This window comes from Gastrolobium bilobum, unplaced genomic scaffold (genome assembly GCF_033153095.1).
Source record: "Gastrolobium bilobum isolate Gb01-03AN ecotype WA unplaced genomic scaffold, APGP_CSIRO_Gbil_v1 utg3539, whole genome shotgun sequence".
NCBI classification, from domain to species: Eukaryota; Viridiplantae; Streptophyta; class Magnoliopsida; order Fabales; family Fabaceae; genus Gastrolobium; species Gastrolobium bilobum.
In genome coordinates this window covers 35,613-43,846 of record NW_026897898.1, presented here as the reverse complement: position 1 = coordinate 43,846, position 8,234 = coordinate 35,613, and the positions used below count along the sequence as shown (strand labels likewise).

Below are 8,234 nucleotides of genomic sequence, written 5' to 3'. Positions count from 1 at the left end.
TCCCAAACTTAGGATTCTGAACCTACTAATTTTTCTAAGATTTGTCATATTTTTATTTTATTTTTCGCAGCACCTTTCCGGTACGCGCTTTTCCATAGCCAGTATCAGTTCTGGCACCAGTTCTCATTATTTTAACTTGAAACTCGTTTTAAAAGTCTTATATATTATTCTAGTGACATATACATACTTTTTATAATATTCCGGGATACTTCATTGGTACGCATTTATACCGAGTAGCAGAACCGGTATCTGTACTTTTCGTCAAAAAAGCGACTTTCAGCATTATTACTCACTTAATATAATTATTAGAACCTCATAATAATTATTAGGGTTAATTATGGAATTATTTCCTAATTCTCATATTTATTTATTTAATTTCCTTAATTAACGGTGCAAATTTTTACAATGGTGGTGGTGGTGGCCTACAAAGCACGGATACGTTGTTTTTATAAAAAAATACGTGTCGGAAAGGTGTCCGACACGGACACGCTCCAACATGTTCGGACACGCGGTCAATATTTTAGGACATGTTGACTATTCCGACACGTGATTTTGACCGTGTCCGACACGATTAAAGGCCAAAAATGTAATTTTTTTGAAATTTTTATAAAATTAAAATAATTAAAAAAAACAAACAAACAGCAGACACAACAGAGCACCATACGGCGATGGGGGTGCAAAGGATGAAGGAGTGAGAGTGAGATGGCACGGTCTGACTGCTCTTCCTGTTCTTCGTCGCCGATGCAGGGTTGAGCTTCGACGATTTGAAAGCACAGGCCCTCCAGGTGATCGGGCAAAGCTGCCATGCTCTCTCCTTCACTTGCTTCGCTCACAGGTACGGCAAGAGCTACAAGATGGTGGAGGAGAAGAAGCACCGATTCCAGATCTTCTCAGATGATCCTCACTTTAAAGTTTTATGCAATTTTCACAACAAAATGTTAAAACGATAAAGGTTATTGTACTGTAAAACAAGACGGTGGACTCCAACTTTTATTTTGTTATTAATAATAATATATTAATACTTTATTATTTCACAACAAAAGGTTAAAACGATAAAGGTTATTGTACATTTGTATTGTAAAACAAGACGGTGGACTCCAACTTTTATTTTGTTATTAATAATAATATATTAATACTTTATTATTTTGTTATTTTTCACATGAAGGTTGTTGTGCTGCAAAAGAAGATCGTTTGTATCAAAAAAGAAAATAGTTGCATAATAGAACACACATCGTTTTACTAAATAAGTGAAAATATAAGGGTTGGATCAAAAGCCAAAAAAATAAAAATTATAAGAATATTTGATTGGATATATGATGTTTTATTAGTTTCTTTATATTTATGTTACGAATTTTTTTTTGATTAGTTATATATTTATTATAGACTATTATATGTATTATATGTAAACTATATTATATATATTAAAAATATTATTTAATATCAAAACATGTCCTAACGTGTCGAAATATGACATTTTTTAGAATTAACGTGTCGATATGTCGTATCGTGTCGTGTCCCGTGTCACGTGTCAGTATCCGTGCATCATTGGTGGTGGCGATGGCGTGGTGATGGTAGTTGTGGTGGTGGTAGTGATGACATGGCGGCGGCGGCGGCGGGGGTGGTGACGACAGTGGCTGGTTTACAAAGGATTTGGTAACCTCTCAAGTACAAAGGATTCACTTCCCTCTCTTTTCAAGTAATCAAATGGAGGTGTTTGACAATAACTAAGTACTCTCAAAGTTCAGATTATACAAGTTAAAGAACAATAGATGTTGACACTTTCACAAGAATGAAGCTCAAAGAGTGTTTATGATCAAGATGAATGAGAATGAACAAATAATATGATTTAAATCAAGAATAATGATCAAGAAGTGTTAGGGGACCAATGGAACAATGATTCCCATTTATGGAGGCCTCACACATGAGTATATTCCGCCATTTTCGTAAACTGACCGTTTATAGTCGTTATTTATGTCCTTTGGTGCAGGAGGGAATTGATTCCCAACTTTTTCAAAAGGTGAGAATCAATTCCCATGTGGAGGGAATCTATTCCAGCCTGTTGGAAAGGTTGGAAATTCTTTCTAAAGTGATTTTCTTTGTTTCAAATCAATTGTAATAACTTTTAATCATTTGACAAATGTCTAAAAATATGCTTTCATGAATAAGAGATGCTAGGAAACTTTCTCAACATCAAATGATGATTTAATGCATGTGTTTTGGAAAAACAACTTTGAGCTTTTCATGCAAATTATCAATCACCCTCACATTTAACTCTAAGTCTTAAAATATATTACTTGTGGACACTTTGGACTTGGAATCTCATTTTGAAGCTTGAGGCTTGATCTTAAAATATATTGTCTTGATAGACTTCACAATTTTTGGTTGATTCTTTAGACTTCTTTTTGATTGTTGCAAGTTGTAATGCTTGAAATTTTCTTTCTATGTTTATTTGTAATCATCAAAATCCTTGAATTTCTATGTTTTTCATTTTAAGTGCATTGGTTCCACATATAATGGGCCGCATATATTTTGTCTATATAGCATGAGACAAGATGTCTCCAAGAAATTAAGAAGTCCCTATTATAATTTATGTGATTTCACAAATATTTATAAGAAGTATTTGTATACAGCTTAAATATGGGCCGAGAAATTCCTATTGGGTCAATCCTTATGGTGTAAGGTGTCATATTTTGATGTGACTTGTGAGGGTACTTCTATCATTCTTTGTAGGGATTCTTTCCTTTTCTTCTTTCATATATGTTTGCTGATTTAAACATTCTTCGATCTCAAATATCAAATTTGAGAAATTAGTCTTGCATTGTTTATACCTTTTATTCAGTGTGAACACTAACTAAGGTTACTGGGTAAGCGTTTGGATAGTGCGAAGTAATAAGGAATGATAAGGATATGGGTTTGTAGTGAATACTGATGGGTAATATGATATGTAAGTTTTAGTATCTATGGCCCAATGCCCCAATGTAATATGGTCTTCATTTATTATTGCTTGTATATTTATAATAGTTGTTATGGACGGTTAGAGAGGCAATCATGGGATAAAACAGTAATCCAAAGGTGATCATGATAGCTGTTGGTGGTTGTGCTGGATAGTATTGATCATGGGTTTGAGCCCACGATCCGGGCTAACGGGGTTAAGTCCATTATATGAGATCGCGGTTCTAGTTCTAGTCGAAATGTCAAGTCGGAACCGAATAAGAAAATTACTTGGACAAGAGATCTAAGTCAGGAAAAAGGGCTTGAGTATTGGTCCAAAAAGAAGTCTGGTTTTAACCCGAAACACCTTCATAAAATTAAATTCAAAGAAACTATTAGTTAATTTTGTTTAATTTCCTTCAATGAATTATAAGGAGATTTTCGTTCATATTATTTAAATTGCGATCATATTCATATTATTTAAAAGATATAACTTCGTTGTATATTGGGTTCTTTCTTTAAAGATATAACTTCGTTGTATGGTATAGGTAAAGACAAAAAAAATGACTGTTTATTCGCGTCTCTTTTCCTTATCTATCTTCAAAGATATGACCTTTATTATCCTATTTTCTTTCATATTTTTAATGTAACAATGAATGACTGTTTTGTTATTTAAAAAAATGACTGTTTGAGACCTTTGAAATACTGACAAAATGAGTTCGGCCCGGAGGGCTGACCCACCATGCCAAACAAACCAAATTTTTTTTCCGGACATCGGCACGGGTAATTCACTAGTTCTTTTAAAAAGCTTGTGAGATGAAGATTTTCCATAAAAGTGAAAATTAATATGATTTTGTTGTGATCCTTGGACATGCATGATATTTGTGATGAGCTTCCTCGTAATGGGTGTGATGCGGTAGTATCTTAAATCTGAATGGTTAAAATTATGGTAAGACAAAAACGTACATAGATTCCTTTAATTTTTTATTTTTTTTTACAAAAGCCGTAGGGTGTGTAGTTCATGATGTAGCCGTTTTATTTATTTAAATAAACTTTAGGTAATACTTCTCTTATTTAATATGAGAGAATTTTTTTTTTTCTACACTAATAAGAAATGTAGAGTCCACAAATTAAAAAAAAAAATTGCAGACACATCTTTTTATATATGTTTCTATGACATAAAATAAATTATTTTCTAGTGTTGGAGAAAACAATTTCCCCTAAATTTTATACAAGAAAACGTATTTAATAATTACAGCCTTATAGGAACTCATTCAATTTTAAAATAACATCGTTTGTCTATCTTGATGGGCTCAATCAAACCATAGAACCATGTTATCTCTTTTTAGGGCTAAAATGGAATATGAAACGATGTTGTGTCAGACCAAAAAATAATAGAGAATTGTACTCAAAATAATAATAATAGAGAATTGTAGTCAAAACTAATGTTGTGTCAGCCTTAGAGAATTGTACCAAAGACAGTAAAGCCTGATAAATGTACTCTGTTCCATTGAGGCCAAATTGTTAAGTGGGCTTTGTCGTTATATAAACTATTCCGTTTGCCAACTTCGGATCCAGGATGGTGTTCTTAATATGTTGGATAACTATCAAGTGTCCCGATATAGAGATTGTTTTAAATAAAATTAAAATTTAAAATTAAATTTTTTGAAATTATGAAATTATAGAAATTTCAAGAGAATATAAGAACTATGTTGCACCGATACCGACACAGGACACGAGATACGATATGACACTACACTCCGACACATTAATTCTAAAAAAGATTAAATTTCGACACGTTTTGATTTTAAATAACAATTTTAATTTAAGTAGTGTATATTTAATATTCAATAATTTAACAAAAAAGTGAAACTAGACTTATAATACCAATCAATTTGCAAAAAAACATAAGATATCCTAAATATTTATATTAAAAACAATAAAATAGAAATTGTATTCCAATGAATCTAATAATTGTTACTAAAAATGTAACGCAACACAATATTTGAATTCTTTTTTTGAATCTCTACAATATATGTTAGAGTGTCAGAAAATATCAAAATATCAAAAATTATCGAACACGACGTGTTAGAATTTTTAAAATATTAATGCTTCAGACTATAAGAATATTCTTTGTGAAACTTATTGCTTATTACATAAGTACTGTGACACTTGACTTGAATGGTCTTATATGGGATGAAGAGAAAATTCCACTGCACTAGATATATACTTTGAATAGTCCTCATATTTGACTTTGAAGTGGTCCATGAGACCATGACGCGTTCAGGCTTCTTTAAGCCACTATTTAACAAATAGACATTATAGTCAACCACGATCTCCATTCTTCTATTTTTTATGCTAGTAAAATATGTGCAGAGTTGGTACTAAAAAAAAAATATATATCTGCAGAGTAAAGTCCTCTTTAGATTTCTAAGAAAAAAAAATATTTTTTATTTTTTGTTTTTTATAAAAAAAAAATACTCATATTAATTTTTTTTTCGAAACTAAATTGAATTTTCATTAAATTTATGAGAAATCATATTTTTTAAAAACTATAATTATAAAGGAAGCAAAATCTAATTTTTTTTATAAATGACAAAAGTGAAGGAAGGTATAAGAAGCTTTTTACTAGTATATGTATAAAGTCATTTCCCAAACTTGAGTAGCAGCAGCGTTTCTCATGGATTCCATGGTTTCCCTGACGCTTCTTATCCTTACATTTGTCTTTCTTCAAGTTTTGTTTGTTTTTGCAAACATTAATATAAGTTCAACACTTACCACCAATGACGAAGGTGCATGGCTTTCACCCTTGGGTGAATTTGCTTTCGGATTTCGCCAGCTTAACTACACAAGCACTAGTGATCTCTTCATGGTTGCCATTTGGTATAACAAAATTCCAGACAAGACCATTGTTTGGAGTGCAAAAGCAGGTGATAACCTTGTAAAAGCAGCAAACAGGATCACAGATTCAGCTCACATCACAAGGACTAACTCTCACAAGTCCTAACGGGGAATCCATATGGACGGCACAACCAAACGCCGTTGTTTCCTATGGAACTATGCTTGACACTGGCAACTTTGTTCTCTTACAAAGGAATTCTAATTCTACTCGTGTTGTGTGGGAAAGTTTCAAGAATCCCACAGACACGTTGTTGCCAACCCAATCTCTGGAGCAAGATGGCAATCTAACTTCTCGATTCACAGAGACCAATTACACAAGAGGAAGGTTCCAACTTTATTTTCAAGATGGTGATGTTTTTCTGAGCCCCTTTGCTTGGCCTTCTGAAATTCGTTACGACCCTTATTATAAAATTGATGCTGCTGCCTCTGCTTCACGATTAGTATTCAATGAATCTGGGAATATTTATGCACAGACAACGAATGGGACTAGAATCAAACCTCAAGGTTCAAAATGGGTTGGCATATATTATGATCCTAAGGAGAATTACTACAGAGCAACACTTGACTTCCATGGAGTTTTCACGCAGTATGCTCATCCAAGGAACTCCAGTGCCGAACAAGGCTGGTCAATTTTGAGGTATGTTCCTGACAACATATGCAATGTATTAATGATTGAAAAGGGTAGCTGTTCCTGTTGGTATAATAGCATTTGCTCCATGGAAAATCAGAGGCCTACATGCAAATGCCCATATGGGTATTCATTGGTAGATCCAAATAATGCATTTGGTGGGTGCCAACCCAATTTCACCCTCGTTTGTGGAGCCGATGTTGAAGGGTTGCAAGCACGGCCTGAAGAACTATATACGTTCTCCATATCAACAGGCTTAAATTTTCCTTACGGAGATTATGAAAACTTAGGACCTTATTCTCAAGAGGAGTGCAAACAATCTTGCTTGCACGATTGCATGTGTGCCGTTGCCATTTTAGGCCACGATAACATGTGTTGGAAGAAAAGATTACCCCTTATTAATGGAAGAGTGGATGAAGGCAATCAAGTGGTCTTTATCAAAACAAGAGTTATTCCTCTGAGCAAATTAGATCCTGGTGCAAAACAGGAACTTCCCACTGGTCCTGATTCAAACAATGAAGATCGAGCTAAGCCAATTCTTCGAGGGTCACTTATTGGCTCCCTTGTCCTTAACAGTATACTCCTTGCAACTGTTGTTTTGATTCTTCTCTTGAAGCCAAAAAGGATTGTCCAAGCTTCAAGTCTTTTGGAAACAAATTTACCTTCATTTACTTATGAAGCACTGAAAGAAGCCACGTGGGGTTTTAAGGAAGAACTAGGCAGGGGTTCCTTTGGCATTGTTTACAAAGGCAAAATTGAAGCAGCGTCTTGTGATGTGGTTGCCGTCAAGAAATTGGACAGATTGGCACAAGAACGAGAGAAGGAATTTAAGACTGAGTTAAGTGCTATTGGTAAAACCTGCCACAAAAATCTGGTAAGGTTGATTGGATTTTGTGACGAGGGAATCCATAGGCTTATTGTCTATGAGTTCATGAGCAATGGTACTCTTGCAGATATCCTATTTGGACAAGCCAATCCCACTTGGAATCTAAGAGTTAGGTTTGCTTTGGATATTGCAAGAGGGTTGGTGTACTTACACGAAGAGTGTGACACTCCCATCATTCACTGTGATATAAAACCTCAAAATATACTCATAGATGAGCATTTCACTGCAAAGATCTCTGACTTTGGGTTGGCCAAGTTGTTGTCTAACCAAAGTAGAACCAATACAATTATTCGAGGAACTCGAGGATATGTGGCTCCTGAATGGTTCAAGAATGTTCCTGTAACGGTTAAAGTGGATGTTTACAGCTTTGGTGTCATGTTATTGGAAATCATTTGCTGCAGAAAAAGTGTGCAACTAAGGGAGTCTGGGGAGGAAGAGCGGGCAATATTGATAGATTGGGTTTATGATTGCTATATTGAAAAGAGAATAGATGCTCTGGTGGAGAACAATCATGAGGCGTTGGCTGACATTGGCAGGTTACAAAAGTGGGTGAAGATAGCAATTTGGTGCATTCAAGAGCATCATGAACTGAGGCCAACAATGAAGAAGGTCATGCAAATGCTAGAAGGTTCGGTCGATGTCCCTAACCCACCATTGCCTTCCTCCTCCAATTCAATTTAGTTGACATTCATCCGGCCAAAAGTATTGGAGGAGAAAAGGTAGCCCTGGCTTGGTTCTATATACCATTTCTTATACCCTTTTTACACAATATTAATGGTTGCTTTATGTCATGGGATATTTCTTATTTGTATACTTGCTATATATATCCTTGTACCCTGACATGGTTATTGTTTCTATGTCATTGAAGATGTTTTTTAATTTGAAATA

The 8,234-nt window shown here is 34.4% G+C and overlaps 1 pseudogene; it reads left to right on the top strand.

The window, feature by feature from the left end:
- The first annotated feature begins 5,620 nt into the window (after positions 1-5,620).
- On the top strand, positions 5,621-8,027 carry LOC133311268 (G-type lectin S-receptor-like serine/threonine-protein kinase LECRK3; annotated as a pseudogene).
- Positions 8,028-8,234: the final 207 nt, after the last annotated feature.